This window comes from Cornus florida, unplaced genomic scaffold (genome assembly GCF_030987335.1).
Source record: "Cornus florida cultivar Cherokee Brave unplaced genomic scaffold, ASM3098733v1 CherokeeBrave_3.0.0_Hap2_Chr01, whole genome shotgun sequence".
NCBI lineage: Eukaryota > Viridiplantae > Streptophyta > Magnoliopsida > Cornales > Cornaceae > Cornus > Cornus florida.
The window spans coordinates 70972247-70989363 of record NW_026775571.1 but is presented as its reverse complement, the minus strand read 5'-3'; the positions used below and the strand labels follow the sequence as shown (position 1 = coordinate 70989363).

The window sequence follows — 17117 nt, the reverse complement described above, 5'->3', positions numbered from 1 at the left end:
AGGTGCCTCGGACCCGATGGAGATAAAGTGATAGACATCCGGGGGGATCAGGTTGCAGCCAAAGAGTGTTATTCCGTCACACTAAAGCATGCTGGGAAAGGAAAGGCGCCCGTCCGTTCGGCAAGCCCCAGATAGCAATTACAGGAACCTCCGCTCGAGCAGAATAGGGTGGAGGAGTCAGTCGACTTGACCGAGGAGCCCCTTCTGGATGTGCAGATCGATCAGTCCAGGCCAGAACGAACTACCAGAGTAGGTATAAGACTGACCAGAGAAGAGCAGCAAGAGCTAGTGGATTTCTTGTCCCACAATGCCGACGTATTTGCATGGAGTCACCTAGACATGCCTGGAATTAGTCCCTCCGTATCCTGTCATTCCCTGAATGTCAATCCTAATTTCAAACCAGTGAAACAGAAGCAGCGAAGATTTGCTCCAGAACATAATCAGATCATAGCGGAAGAAGTCGATAGGCTGCTTGATGCGGGATTTATCAGAGAGGTGCACTACCCTGATTGGTTGTCCAACGTCGTTGTTGTGCAGAAGAAGAATGGGAAATGGCGAGTATGCATTGATTTCACCAATTTGAACAAAGCCTGTCCGAAGGACAGCTTCCCGCTGCCTAAGATTGATCAAATGGTGGATGCCACCACTGGGTATGAGCGTTTAACCTTTCTGGACGCTTATTCAGGTTATAATCAGATTCCTATGGACCCCGCAGATGAAGAAAAAACTTCTTTTGTCACCGAGCGAGGAACATACTGCTACAGAGTTATGCCTTTCGAACTAAAGAATGCGGGAGCAACTTATCAAAGACTTGTTAGCAAAGTTTTTAAGAATCAAATGGGTAAGATTGTGGAAGCCTATATTGATGATATGGTGGTAAAGAGTAGAAAGAAGGATGATCATCTGAAGCATCTACAAGATGTATTTGATGTACTAAAGCGATAAGGGATGAGGCTCAATCCAACCAAGTGTTCGTTCGGTGTGAGTTCTGGACAGTTTCTGGGACACGTGGTCAACCGCAGAGGCATCGAAGTTAGCCCCGCTCAAGCAGAGGCTTTGATTAAGAATGCCGAGCCAAAGACGATCAGAGAGGTGCAAGACCTCACAGGACGAATAGCTGCATTAAGTCGATTTATTTCAAAATTGTCAGATCACTGCAAACCATTCTTTGACACGATTCGGAGCCATGGAAGGCAGGTCTGGGGGGATGAACAACGACAAGCATTGACTCATTTGAAGGAATATATGCAGAATCCACCAGTCCTGTCAGCCCCAGATCCGGAAGAAAAGTTATTTCTATATCTTGGAGTATCTGGTGTCGCGACGAGTGCCGTTCTGATTCGTTGCAAGGAAGGGGTGCAATACCCGGTATTTTATGTAAGCAAAACACTGACGGAGGCAGAAAAAAGATACTCAAAGGCCGAACGGGTGGTACTTGCACTTGTAAATGCAAAAAGAAAGTTGAGGCATTATTTCGAATCCCACCCCATAGCTGTTCTAACGACTTTCCCAATCAGAACGCTTATGCACAAGCCAGAGCTCTCGGGCAGAATGACAAAGTGGGCCACAGAGTTGAGTTCATTTGACATAACGTATGAGCCGAGAACAGCTGTTAAAGGGCAAGCGGTGGCCGATTTCCTGCTAGAATGTGACGCCGAAGATACGGAAGAAGACCTTAGATGCGGCTCTTGGAAACTTTTTGTGGATGGCTCCTCTAACCAGATGGGGGCTGGAATTGGGATCAAACTGCAAACCCCAGAGGGTACCTCCTTGAGCCAAGCACTCAGACTTGAGTTCCGAGCCACCAATAATGAAGCGGAATACGAGGCGTTGCTAAATGGATTAAAGTTGGCCAGAGAGCTACAGATCAAAAGTTTGACAGTGTATAGTGATTCGCAGCTGATTGTTCGGCAGGTAAATGGTGAGTACGCGACCAAGGATGACACGATGGGGGCATATCGTTCTGCCGTTCTGCATAAAGCCAAGGACTTTGCAAAGATTGAATTCATACAGCTGCCGAGGGAACAGAATACAGATGCAGACCGGTTAGCATGTAGTGCTTCGAGTTACGGTGAAACATTGGCGAGGGTGATTCCAGTAGGAATAGTGACCCAGCCATCTATTTTCGAAGAACCGTTGGACTCTGACCCTTGGCAAGTCAACGTCATACCGTATGAACCGAGTTGGATTGACCCCATCATTACCTATATTCGAGATGGCGTTTTGCCTATGCAAAGGGATGAAGCTAGGAGACTCAAAAAGAATGCTGCAAAGTACGCCATCGTGCGTAACCAGCTGTACAGAAGGTCCTACTCTGGCCCATACTTGAAATGTGTCACCCCCGCGGAGTCGCAGCAGGTATTGCGAGCTATTCATGAGGGTGTGTGTGGCAATCATTCTGGGGGGCGATCGTTAGCGCATAAAGCAATGACACAAGGGTATTTCTGGCCAAACATGTCAAGAGATGCGGAGGAGTTCTCTCGAAGGTGCGATAAATGCCAACGATATGGACCATTGATCCACCAACCACCTGAGGAATTGCACGTAATGGCCTCGCCATGGCCTTTCGCGCAATGGGGGATGGATGTGGTCGGTCCTCTGCCAACTGCAAGAGCTCAGAACAAGTATGTGTTACTGGCCACGGATTACTTCACTAAATGGGTGGAAGCAGAACCATATCCTAGCGTGACTCAGACTCATGTGAGACGATTTATTTGGAACAATATTATCTGCCGTTTCGGTGTTCCCAGATCAATAATCATGGACAATGGCACAAACCTCGACAGCAGGCAAGTAAGAAAGCTACTGGAGGAGTATGGAATCAACCAGAAGTTGGCTGCAGTAAGTCATCCTCAGGCCAACGGACAAGCAGAAATCACAAACAGAACCATTTTCGCCTGCATTAAGAAGAAGCTGGAAGATCATAAGGGGAAGTGGTTGGATGAACTCCCGAACGTTCTATGGGCTTACAGAACCACCCCAAGGCGGCCGACTGGGGAGAGCCCGTTCGCAATGGCGTATGGTACCGAGGCAGTTATACCGGTTGAGTATTTAGTCCCCACTATCAGAAGCTTAGCATGGAGTCGAGATCAGAACGACAAGATGTTAAGATTGAACCTCGATATGATAGACTAAAGGAGGGACGCAGCGGCTATAAGGTTAGCATCGTATCAGTAAGTGTTGGCGAATAGTCACAACAAGAGAGTAAAACACAGGGATTTTGCCCCTGGCGATCTGGTTCTGAAAAGAAAGGTGGGGATGGTCAAAAAAATGATGCCACCCTGGGAAGGCCCATACAGAATTGCAGAAGTCATTGGCAAGGGGGCATATACGTTGGAAACCATGGCGGGAAGGTTGGTCAGCAAGCCCTGGAACGCCACGTCTCTGAAGAGGTACTACCAATAAAAGCTAAGTTCCGGCTTTAATTGGATGTTGTTTGTTGTCAATCAAATACGTATGAATGAGCAAGTTACTGAAATTTACAAAAAATAACTTTCTTTTCCAACGGTCTACTATAAAAATTTAAAGCCAAGTGGCAAGTGGCATTCTAGCCGAGCGCCAGGCACTTAAGCAAGATAAGTGGCAGCTGGCACTATAAGCCGAACGCCAGACACTTGCTAAAAACTTAAAGCCAAGTGGCAAGTGGCATTCTAGCCGAGCGCCAGGCACTTAAGCAAGATAAGTGGCAGCTGGCACTATAAGCCGAACGCCAGACACTTGCTAAAAACTTAAAGCCAAGTGGCAAGTGGCATTCTAGCCGAGCGCCAGGCACTTAAGCAAGATAAGTGGCAGCTGGCACTATAAGCCGAACGCCAGACACTTGCTAAAAACTTAAAGCCAAGTGGCAAGTGGCATTCTAGCCAAGCGCCAGGCACTTAAGCAAGATAAGTGGCAGCTGGCACTATGAGCCGAACGCCAGACACTTGCTAAAAATTTAAAGCCAAGTGGCAAGTGGCATTCTAGCCGAGCGCCAGGCACTTAAGCAAGATAAGTGGCAGCTGGCACCATGAGCCGAACGCCAGACACTTGCTAAAAATTTAAAGCCAAGTGGCAAGTGGCATTCTAGCCGAGCGCCAGGCACTTGCCATAAACAAACACACGGCAAAGCTAATATAAAAGAAAAAGAGAGAAAAGATATGTATGTATTGAAAATAAGTTGAATAGAGCACAACACATAGGGAAAAAGAGTTCTGTCGTTTCATTAATATTGAGCATTGAGTTTACAAAAGAGAGATGTCCATCATTACAAAAAGATATGGAATGGAAGAATCCAAAAGAGCCCTAGCTAGACGCCTCAGTACCAACAGCATCCTGGTCGTGCCGACTCGCCGCTTCGGCCCCATCAGCCGTCTCACCTTCACGAGGTGGGGAATCAAGGTGAATGACTGAATCGTTCGGCTGGGGCTCAGCGTCAGCAGTGGCTATGGAAGGAACCACGGTTGACGATTGAGGAGCGGTCAGTGGCAGAGCGGTAGGAGGAGCTGTGATGATCCTTGAGGAAGCAATGTCCTGGCACTCATCGAATATGCGCTCCGCTTCAGTGGGTTCTGGGTCGACATAGACCCCCAGAGGTTCGATCCCCAGATCCTTGTCTACCTCATCCGGAGTGGAGCTGGTCTGTCCCTCATCCGGAACCCGGTCGACGAAACCTTCCCGGAATCCTTGAGCATACCTAAGAGCACCGACCCTTGAGAACCGAGCGTGAAGAGCCAGCATCCCACCACCCACTCTGCTGATCGCATCGATCAGAGCGGTACGCTCGTCCAGAGCTCTTTTCTCGAAAGCCATCCGAGCAGACTGTTCGTCAGCCAGAAGGCGCTGGAGTTCTGCCTTTTCTTCTCTAATTGATTCACGCTCAGTCTGCCAGACGCTCTTTTTAAGCTGGAGGGCGTCCTTCTCATCCTGAAGGGAATCATTCTCCTTCTTCAGGACATCTCTCTCTTGTTCGGTTTTGTCAAGCCGAGCCAGTACCTCGGTATTCTTCATGGCGAGGAGGTCGTTTTCTTTATTAGCCACCTCCAGGCTGTCAGAAAACTTACGGGCCCTGGCGTTCCCCATCTCCACCTGCTTCTGCATGGCCATCATTCCGAACAATGTCTGCATAGGTGCACATTAAAAACGGTTAAGCCAATAGTCAGGTCGGGCGAAGGCAAGACCAAATAATATTAGAGAATTCATGAGTTGGAAAATAAAAGTCACCTCCATAGCAGATTGGGGAAAGCGGCTAAACACATCCTTCTGGGAAAGGCCCTTTGCCGCCTCAAGGTCCTTCGGAGTCCACATGCTCCTGTAGTAGGCCATAGCGGTCTGGCCATCCTTCAGCATGGTCTCGTTCGGTTTCACGAACGTCCCATCCGTTCGGGTGTACCGAGGGGCCCATGGCGGTAAGGTGGGGATAGAAGGGGGGCCTGAAGCAGAAGCGGAGCCACCAGCTGCAGCAGGCCCAGAGGGAGCAGGAGCTCTGATCGCTCGGTGCAAGAGAGCACCCGGCCCGGAGACCCGGGTCCTTCTAATGAGAGGCTCCTCCTCAGGATCGACTTCACTGTCAGGATGAGGCCTTTTGCCTCGTTCTTTGTCCCGAACGCCCCCCGCAGCAGCAGGAGCTATGGTAGCTTGGGGGGACGCGCTCTGGTTGGCAGCAGGGGCGCTGGCAACAGGGTTAATAGCCACTGTGCTCGGGACAGTGTCAGAGATGGTGGCTGAGGAAGAAGCTGACGCTGGAGAGGAGGTCGCCCCAGCAGCAGGAGTGGCTGGGGGAGTATTTTTCTTCCTGCCAAAAGAAGGAATCTGAAGTCTGCTCATGTTGTAGCCGAGTGATGAGAGCGCTAAGAGGTTGTCTAAAGTGAGGAGATCTGAGCAGGAAGGAATATCGTTCAGAACGTATTTTTTCAAGTAGTTACTCCTATCCCTGCAAACACTATAGCTCAAGTCATCACAAGGTATTCCTAAGGAACGGCATAAGAAAATGCAAAAACGAGGAACGCATGTTTCGCAGGGGCAGTCATGTTTATGAGATTTGAATTTCTTATAGGAGGAGACAGAACAGACACCAAAGGCGCTCGGGATTGGGTAATCCTCTGCAGCCGGCGAAGACTAAGCCCCACTAATGCCTACGATGCTATCCCTCCAACCCTTCTCAGATTTTATTGTGTCCGTACATATGGACATCTTCTCGAACGGGTAGAGGTGGTAGAAGGGTTCGTTAGTACGGATCTTACTGACCTTATAGCACAGAAGGAGGTCTATGAGGTCAAGATCCAGATTTCTGTCACGCATCAACAAGAGCATAACAGATATGATTCTAAAGAAGTTGGGGTTGACCTGCAGAGGGGATATCCCCAATCTGTTGAAGACATAACTAAAGAAAGGGTGCAGAGGGAACCTAACAACATTCAATTGAAGGTTCGTGAATAAGACTTCGCCGGGCAGGAGGCCGGCGCCGGTCATAATGTTAACGTCCTGGGGGCAAACCCTAACTTCGATGTTGTCAGGAAGTCTAAGTCTCATACGAAGAACATCCAGATCTACAACCATGGTGGAAGTGCTTGAAGAATCTAAAAGGGGGTAAATGGAAGCCTGCCGAAAGTAAAAAAGAACGAAACTAACCTCGGAGGACTGCAAGATCGCTGGAAGAATGACTCTTGAAGGATTTCACCAGAAAAAGCTTAGCACTGTTCTAGAAAGAGAGAGACTTGACTGATGATGGAGACGGTAAAAGGACGTGAAGTGGAATTCTAGAGCATTATAAAGGCGAGGGGGCCCGAGGGCCGAAGCGTCGGGAAGGCAAGAAATTCCTCGAGCCCCGGAACATTGATTCTGGATCTGACCGTCCGTTCCCCCACGTGGTTATCTCGAGCCGTCAACATCATGATGAGATGCCATCAATAATTACCCCTTATTAAATAAGGGGCAATTATGGGGGCAGTTGAGGAGGCCCCGGACGACATGGGCCGGATCCGACTTGCAAACACTACATTCAGTCCGTACAGCTGGGTCGGCCCATATAAAGACACTGCCATATGGGCCGAACGCGAGTAAGCCCATCAAAGGTGACCAGGACTTATGGAGGAATAGGCCCAGATCCAGCAATCAGTAAATATCTTGTAAATATCTTGTAAATATCTTGTAAATATCTATAAATAGGATAAGGAATGGAAAGGGAGGGGATCTTTTTCGAGTTGAGGTGTAAGAATTCTAGAGAGAGAAAGAGGGGGACGAATTTCTTGCATCTTCAGTGGGTTTGTTACGGTCTGTATATGCGTGTGTGACTACTGTTGGTGGTGGCCATGGTGGGATGGTGATCATGGTGGTTGATGATTGTATATGTGTGTGACTGGTGGTAATGGATATTTTGGTCACTTAACATGGATCATGTAGGGTTAGTTAAATTATTTTATACATTAAATAATTTTCTTATAAGTCAATACAAAGTCAAAAGGATAATGATGTCTTTTTACATGCAAAAAGTGGACTGACACAAGTGAAAAGTAATTTTTGAAGTGTGAGTGAAAACAGACCAAACGTTTGTAGTGTGAATGATAATAATTTTCGAAAAACACTTAAATATAATATTTGACCAAATCTGAAAAGGTGTTAATGAAAACAGACCAAACGTTTGTAACGTGAATGATAATAATTTTCGAAAAATACTTAAATATAATATTTGACCAAATCTGAAAAGATGTTAATAAAATTAACCCAAATATTAATTTCACAACATTAACGCAAAAGATTCATGGTAGCACATGACAACTCCAAAATTTTAGAAGTAAAATACGTTTGCTTTTTAACTTCCAATGACATTAACTAAATTATAATTTTTTTTTTAATAATTTTACAACATTTACATAAAGACCCACTGTTGCAATTGGCCGTTCCTAGTTTACAATTTCTTTTAATGGCATTTTTTGGAACTTCTTGAGCAATGATGGTCAAGTGAAATTCAATGCATACAAAGTTAATTAGGTGTATCACAGTATTCAACCAAAAAGAGCAGTGATTCTTTGGCAGAAAGATTAGACCTATTAGGGGAAATCTACATGACTTCTAATGTGACAGACTAATTGTCAAAGTTTTAAAAAGATTTCTTTAATTCTTTACAAGTTATTAATATATTATGTTTGTTGGGACACTGTACAAATTATTCCCCTCGCTTCAATTTCAGAAGAGAAGAGACTTGATCTCGGACCACTTATATCTCAATTTTGTTGTAGAATTCTTGCTAGCGATAACATTCTGTTCTATCCTCGTCTCTTTTATCTATCTAAAGTAAATTCAATCCACCTATATCACTCTTAATTGCTAAGAAACAGAACTTTTTATTAGGGTTTTATTGTTTCCTTAGATCTATGGGGACTAAGAAAAATTTGAGTTTGAAGGTTGCATGTGGAGAAAAAACTCATGGTTTCCATGAAATTGATGGTTTTTTTTATTTGAAAAAGTAAAGTAATTTTATGATAATTTAAAACAGAAAATTAAAAACAAATATTTATAAGTTATACCCAATAAAAAACAAAAGCTCCCAATCAACTCCTACCATGTTTGTATCTCTAATCTATGTTTTCTCCTTCCATTTATTATTTATTTATTTATTTATTTTTTACATAATTAGAGAGAATTAAGAAGAAAAAAAAACCCTTCTAGTTTTATTACTAATACTTAAAGAATAAGATGATAAAATTTAGGGGAAAAAAAAAGGATGATAAATTTGTATCTCGATATATGCTGTGAGAGTGTTCTATCCATATAGGATTTTTCATCATCGGTTTCTCAGTTCTGGTGGTGTGAGAAACATGGTTGAGATGCCTAATAGAAGAGACATTGTACTTTATTGCGGCGAGGATGATAAAAATGAGAGAAAAACTAGAAAGAGAGGAGAGAGAAAATTTGATGAGAGAGAGATTGGTTTCCTATTCGATGAAGATGATATAGGAGAGGAAAAAATAGAAGAGGAATATTAGAGTTATTGACTTTTGTGAATTGTCATACCCACGTAGACAACCACATAGACTCGGCTAGACAATAGATTCAACTCGGTGTAAGTATTATTTTCCTACTTATATACTTCGAGTATTTACCTAATATATGGTGCATAAAAAAACTCTTAGACGAGGGAAAAATCATATCAAATCTTTTATTTTGAGTGATAAGTCATTTGGACTTGGTGCCTCAATAAAAATTATGCTTTAAGGTTTGACTCTACTAGAGTGCAAGCAATTCCTTAGAGTCACGCGTATAGGTGAAAAACCTCAACTTTACCTAACTTATGTGGAAGGTTCGCTTTGGACATTATTTCAGAGAATAGTCAGGCAAAAGTCCCACATACCCGTGTTATCAAATATATATATTTTGGTAGATTGTCTAATTGCAAGCAAACTAAACTATAGGGCCAAAATTGGGCATTGCTTCAAGTGTTACGCCTAAGCCTGTTCATTTATTATTTGGGCTCGTCTCGTTTGAATTTATCTTTTGCTTATTATGAGATATATTGGGAATCATGTTTGCTGGAAAGGTGTAGTTGTTCTCGACGCAGATTTTCTTGATGAAGAGAACCTCACATAATAAAGCTATTTAATGTTTACAAGTTGGATTTCAGTCACAAAAAATGGGTAAAACTTGAATCATTAGGAGATGATCCGGTATTGTTTTTGGAAAAGTCAAAGTACAATTTTTTTTTTCTTTAAGCAACATTATCAATTTAACTTTCTTGAATTAAAAAAGTACACTATTATAGATAAATTTGATAATTCATTCACTACTATTAAAAAAAAAAAAAAAAAAAAAATCAACTTTTCTTGACTATTTGTATAAAGTGTACCATCTACATCTTGCCTCAGTGATTATCTATAGTTCATCTTCTAAAATGTAGCGAGATAAATTAATATCAAGAGATAAGGATAAAAGTTATTTATGTCGATTTGGTTTCTTACGCATTAAGAATATATAAATAATTATAAATCTATAAATAATTATAAAAATCTATAAATAATTAAAAAAAAAAAAAATATATCAAGAATAGTGCTTTATAAGCTAGTGAGTGACAACGGTCAAAATTTTCCTTATTATTAGAGAAAATGAGAGTACTCTCGGACAGAATTAAGTGTGTCTATGTTGATCATTTGAATGCAGTAGCAAATAATTTTAACGTGTTTAATTAACCTCGTACTACTTTTAAAAATAAAATATGCTTAGTTTTTAACTTGACACTAACTAAAGTTATAGTAAAATTTTAATTTCACAACATCGACATAAAGACCAATTGTAGCACTTGACAATTCATAGCTTTTGGAATCAAGGTTCGAACCCAGTAATAGAATTTACAATTTATTAAATGGCATTTTTTTGGAACTTGTGTAATGATTTTTTATTATTATTATTATTTTTCAAATCAAATAATGTCATGTGGAATTTGAAAGATATATATAGTCACGACAAACACACTAAAATTAGGGGTCACAAGTAGAGGGGCTTTCGAGCCTACGAGGAAAAGCTTTCAGGTCGGATCACGTTGGTCTTATGGGGCATTAGATAATGGGTTTTTGTATATAGCTAACACTAAATTATTTTTCTAACAAAAAAAAGAAAAAAAAATTATTAGTTTTAACATATTTTTCATGTGATATCACAAAATTTGCACTTATTTATGTATGCTTTCTCAATTTTAAAAAATGGCAACACTTCAAAAGTGAATAACTTAGATAAGATCAGAAGAAAATCAAGTATAATAAGTACCTTTTTTTGAAGATTTTTTATTTTTTTATGGCAATATAGTACCTAATATGTTATTATTGTATATTATATATCTACATATGTTATTATTGTATATTATATATCTATATGCATTATAGATTTTGAAAACGTCAATTTTATTGACTCGTTTTTATTTTAAAATTTTCCATAAAATATACTCTTTGTAAAAAAAATGTATTGTGCACTTGTTTTATATGAATTAGGTACAATGTAGCATGGTTAACATCTTACTTGATAGTTATTCACAGTGAATTTCTAAAATTTAGCAATGTTGTTGGAATTTTTTCTTTTTATTAATAAATTAGCAATTCGATATAAATACTAACATGAAATGATTAAAATAATAATTATTCAATTTTTATTCAAAAATTCGGTTGGATTTAATCCCATGGATTGACTTGAGTGATCAGTCATTTTGGCTTGATGCCTCGTTAAGTGAAATTCAATGCATGCGTTAATTATGTGTATCACAATATTCAACCAAAAAATGTATTTCATTATCCTAGAAGTTTTTATGGCCAATGCTGCACAAGATATAATAAATATGTGTAATACTTATATATTTCGAGTATTTACCTAATATATGGTGCATAAAAAAAACTCTTGGACAAGGGAAAAATTACATCAAATTTTTTATTTTGAGTGATAATTCATTATGTTTTAAGGTTTGACTCCTCTACTAGAGTGCAAGCAATTTCTTAGAGTCACACGTATAGGTGAAAAATCTCAACTTTACCCGACTTATTTGGAAGGTTCGCTTCAGAGAATAGTCGGGCAAAAGTCCCACATACCTCAGTTACCATATATATATATATTTCGGTAGATTGTCTAATTGCAAGCAAACTGAACTACAGGGCCAAAATTGGGCGCTGCTTCGAGTGTTACGCCTTAGCTTGTTCATTTATCATTTGGGCTCATCTCGTTTGAATTTATCTTTTGCTTATTATGAGGTGTACTGGGAATCATGTTCACTGGGAAGGTGTAGTTGTTCTCGATGTAGATTTTCTTGATGAAGAGAATCTCACATTTTAGTCACAAAAAATAGATAGAACTTGATGATGCGGTATTGTTTTTGGAAAAGTCAAACTACAATTTTTTTTTTTTTAACATTACCAATTTAACTTTCTTAAATTGAACTTATGAAAAGTACACCATCGCAAAAAATTTGCTCATTCATTCATTACTAATACAAAAAATAATAATAATAATAATAATAATAATAATAAATAATAAATTACTAAAACTTGTCATTTTTAAAATATATATTTTTAAAATGAGACATTTATTTTGAGAGGGAGAGAGTATATTTTAAAATAAAAAATAAAAAATAAAAAAAAATCAACTTTTCTTGACTATTTGTATAGATAATGAATAATATTTGAACATATCTTAGTGTACCATGTAACATGCTTACCATCTTACCTGAGGATTAATTTGGTTAACGTCAACTAGTTAGAAAGGAAAAGAAACAGAAATTTTTTACGGGTTGATTTTCTTTAAAATGTTTCCTTTATAAAATAGGCGAAAATTTGTGAAAGTTGTATCATCATATGTTAATTTTCAATTATACCCTCGGTAGTTATTTCTCTTCTTTTTTTAGACTCAGGAGTGACTTCTTTTTGATAAATTAGGACTCCTACTTATATTATAACTTTCTAACTCTTTAAATTATGACTCCTAATTAAGTTACAATTTTCTAACTTTTTAAATTAGGACTCTGTATATATATATATATATATATATATATATATGCATGCACATATATTTTTATTCATAAAATAATTATTTATATTTTTTATTATCCTTGTTGCATGATGTATTTTACTTAGTATTGAATTTATGAGGGTAATTTTGGTATATAAATCATTTTCTTTTCACTTTCTTGTTAAACAATAATATTTTTTCATAAATTTTTTACAAAAAAATCATACTAACCAAATGCATAATAGAAACATAGTTTTCTTTTCTTTTACTTCACTTTCTTTTCCTTTCACTTTCCATCATCAATTTCCGGCTAACCAAACGAACCCAAGTGATTAACTATAATTCATTTTGTTAAATGTAACGCATTAAGAATAATAAAAATTATAAATCTATATATAATTATAAATATAAAAAAATAAAGAATAGTGCTTTATAAGCTAGTGAGTGCCAACTGTCAAAATTTCCTTATGTTAGAGAAAATGAGAGTACTCTCAAACAGAATTAAGTGTCTCTATGTTGATCATTTGAATGCAATAACAAATAATTTAATGTGTTCAATTAACCTTGTACTACTTTTAAAAACAAAATACGTTTGGTTTTTAACTTCCAATGACACTACCTAAAGTTGTAATAAAAGTTTTAAGAGCAGTGATAGAGAACCCGAATATTTCTACCGAAATAATCACTGAATTTTACGTGACTTTATTCACGTCAAATAATTTTATTACCTAACTCTTTATTATCTATTTTTTCTCTCCCAGTTTTTCCTTTTTCTCTCTTCCTCTTATTTTCTCTCTCTTCTCCGTGTCTGGTTCTTTATCAATTCTTCTTATACATCCCCTCTCTTGATATACACATATTCAAAATATTTTAGAGATAAGATCCAAAATTCTTTATCCTCGCTCCTTTTTCAAGATCACCTATTTTTCTTTATTCATAAATCTTCAAAAAATAAATCTTTCCAATCCCAAATAAAAAATATACAGAAGAAATTTTTTTTTTTTTTTTAGTAAGTAAATATCCACACAAGAGTTGCCATTACAAAATACATTAATCTCTTACAAAAAAAAAAAAAAAAAAAAAAAAGAAACCGATGAATCTTCTCAAAATTTCTATTTGATTTTTATGAATACAAAATCTGAATAAGAGAAATTGTAGCTTTTATTTTCTTTTTCTTTTTTGTTCTATTTTGGTTTTGTGTTTTTATATTTGCAAAACATGAAGAAATTTAATTTTTTTATTTATTTTACCTCCAATTTTATGAAATCAAAAGAAGAGACAAAATCAAAATCAAAGATAATATTGAATAAAGAAGAAAGAAGAAAAATCGAGAATTAGAGGAAGAGAGAAGAGAGAAGGAAAGAGGTAGGAAGAGAGGAGAGAGAAGAAAAGAGGTAGGAGTTATGTTTTTAGAAAATAATCTGACGTAGCTCAGCCACGTTAAATTCGACCTTTTATTCAGTTGTTTGGCTCGGCTCACTTATCATTTTCCAAATTTTAATTTCACAACATCGACATAATGTCCCATTGTAGCACTTGACAAAGTAAAATTTACAATTTATTAAATGGCATTTTTTTGGAACTTCTGTAATGATTTATTATTATTTTTCAAATCAGATAATGTCATGTGGAAATTGAAAGATGTATATAGTCACCACCAACATGCAAAAATTAGGGGTCAAAATTAGAGGGGCTGTCGAGCCTATAAGAAAAAGCTTCCAGTTGGATCACAATGGTCTTACAGGCCATCGGATAATGGGTTTTTTTGCATATACCTAACACTAATTTATTTTTCTACCCAAAAAAAAGAAGAAATTATTAACTTTAATATATTTTTCATGTAATATCATAAAATTTCTACTTATTTATGAATGCTTTCAATTTTAAAAAATGGCAACACTTCAAAAGTGAAAAACTTAGATAAGATAATACGGGAATCAAGTATAATAAGTACCTGTTTTGAAGATTTTTTTTTTTTTTTTTTTGAATGCAATAGAGTATCTAATAATTCTAGCTGAAAGCCAAAACCCCTCTACATATTGTATATTATATATCTATATGTATTAGAGATTTTGAAAACGTCGATTTTATTGGCTCGTTTTTATTTTAAAATTTTCCATAAAATATAGACTGTTCGTAAAAAAATGTATTGTGCACTTGTTTGATATGAATTAGGTACAATGTAGCATGATTAACATCGTACTTGATGGTTATTCACAATGAATTTCTAAAATTTAGCAATGTTGTTGGAATTTTTTCTTTTTATTAATAAATTAGCAATTCGATATAAATATTAACATGAAATGATTAAAATAATAATTATTCAATTTTTATTCAAAAATTCGGTTGGATTTAATCCCATGGGTCGACTTGAGTGATCAGTCATTTTGATTTGGTGCTTCGTTAAGTATTAAGTTTAAGTTTCAACCCCCTTTGAGTACAAGCTATTCCTTGGGATCAAGTCCGAATGCCCGAACTTTACCCTATCCACATGAAGGGAATGCTTTGCACAGTATCCCGTGGAAACCCTAGCAATAAATATATATGGAGTATATATATATATATATATTAGTTGAATGTGAGTGGGGCATAATCAGATGAGTAGGGTAAATAGAACTATTGGGCCAAAATTGGGCCCATAACACACACCGCCTTTTAACACACACACATAAAAAACTGCTCCTGGACCCTATGAAAGCCCGTGGTTCTCATGGATTAATTATCAAAAAAATTGGAAATATATTTCCCAATACAGAACAAGATATAAATATGTGTGATATATATATACTTCGAGTATTTACCTAATATATGGTGCATAAAAAACTCTTGGACCAGGGAGAAATCACATTAATAAAATTTCTGGCTTTGACAAGTATTCACCTAATGTGTGTGTGATATATATATACTTCGAGTATTTACCTAAGATTTTTTCTACGAGTTTAGCCAATCGATTAAAACCACTCTTAGATAAGGTAATCAGAGAGCAATAGGGAGCTTTTGTTCCTCAAAGGATGATTAGTGATAACATTTTAATTGCTAATGAGTTGATTCATTTTCTCAAGAACAAAGAGAATCAGAAAGAGTCCTATATGGTACTAAAGTTAGAACTGGAAGAGTACAACTAATACAATCAGTCCTAGTGAGCATGCAGTTCTACTGGTCTAGTCAATTCCTATGGTGGTTTAGTGGCTTGGAAATCTAAATGTCAACGCAAAATAATATGGTGGTTTAGGTTTTCTTAGCTCGGAAACACAAAAGTTTGTAATATATGTTGATACATGTATCTGAAAGTTTATACTACACTCTGATGGTCAATCTGTCCTTGAAAATGGTCCTCTTTTTCAAAGTTGTTCTGACAAGACTGAAAAAAATTGAAGTGGTAGAAGCAAAAAAGGAGTGTAGTGTACAATTTAATGCATCCTGCACCTTCTATCACATTCATGGGTGTTCAATAAAGAAAATTATGTATTAATCTTTTATTGTTTTCCATTTACCATTAAATTGATCCATATATAACACAATCTCCTTTTCTATAATGCCTTTCTTCTAGTCTATAATTTATTAGAAAGTTGTTTGGCATAAGATATATTGACTCGATCAAACCTCACAATTATGGGGCTGCAAACATACAAATTTTAACAACTTCCAGAATGTAACAGAGTTAGAAAAAAGTCACCATTAAAAAAAAAAAGAAAAAGGAATCAACGTATCACCAACAACTGTTTTGCTTCAAGAGGGCTGCATAACGATCTTAGTCAAAACAAATTTATTCTTCTGATTTCGGTGTTGCCTTTGAGTGTCTTAACAATACCAGAGTCATCCTGGTCAGTAATTACCAGCTAATGGAGAGGAATGTCCTTTAAGGACTTAATTAACTCATATGATCGGTTCACGATAAAGCTAAATTTGAAAACTATTTGATCATGAGCTATTCTATGTAAATTGAAAATACACACTGAATAAACTACGCCAATCCAATTCATTGGTCAAGTTAAATTTGAAAACTATTATATATGACGAAAGAAAGAACACAGCTAACACGCTAAAAGGAGTCATGTGGTCTTCACAGCAAAAGCATTGGCAGGTTATAACTATATCATTAGAAGTGGAAAAATTCACAAAAGATTTGAATAGGATCTTATGTGAACACCTAGAATATGTTTGTGCATACCCGTCTCCTCAGCCGTCCAAGGGTTTCCACCAACATGTCAGGACCACGATGAATGCCAACCCAACAACCATTAACAAATATTTTGGTAGCCCGTAGAATCACTGCAGAAGAGATTTCCTAAATTAAAAGGAAAATTGTAAAACTGTTATATACACCATCAGTGCAAGATTCTTTACCAGTCCACAAGCCTAATGTAACACCAGATGACACACAAATGTAAGTAGAAAAAGATGCAAATTATAACGCAGAGTTCTATATTATGCAGCAAACTCACTTGTCCTTCAGGAGTTTCTGCAGGGCACATCATTCCCCATTGGGAATTGTGCAACTGCCGTGGTTTTGCTAGTTTCCCTGGTAAATGCAATTTATAACACAGTTAAAGCTGAAGGTTAAGAAAAAATAAACAAGCAATGGAGTTGCAACATAGATGAAACTGTGTGTGTGTGTGAGAGAGAGAGAGAGCCCTTATGGGGAAATCTAGACCCTTAACAGC

General features: G+C 37.6%; 1 pseudogene; it reads right to left on the bottom strand.

The window, feature by feature from the left end:
* Positions 1-17117, bottom strand: part of LOC132299852 (DNA-directed RNA polymerase II subunit RPB2-like) — a 71731-nt pseudogene that overhangs the window by 7683 nt on the left and 46931 nt on the right.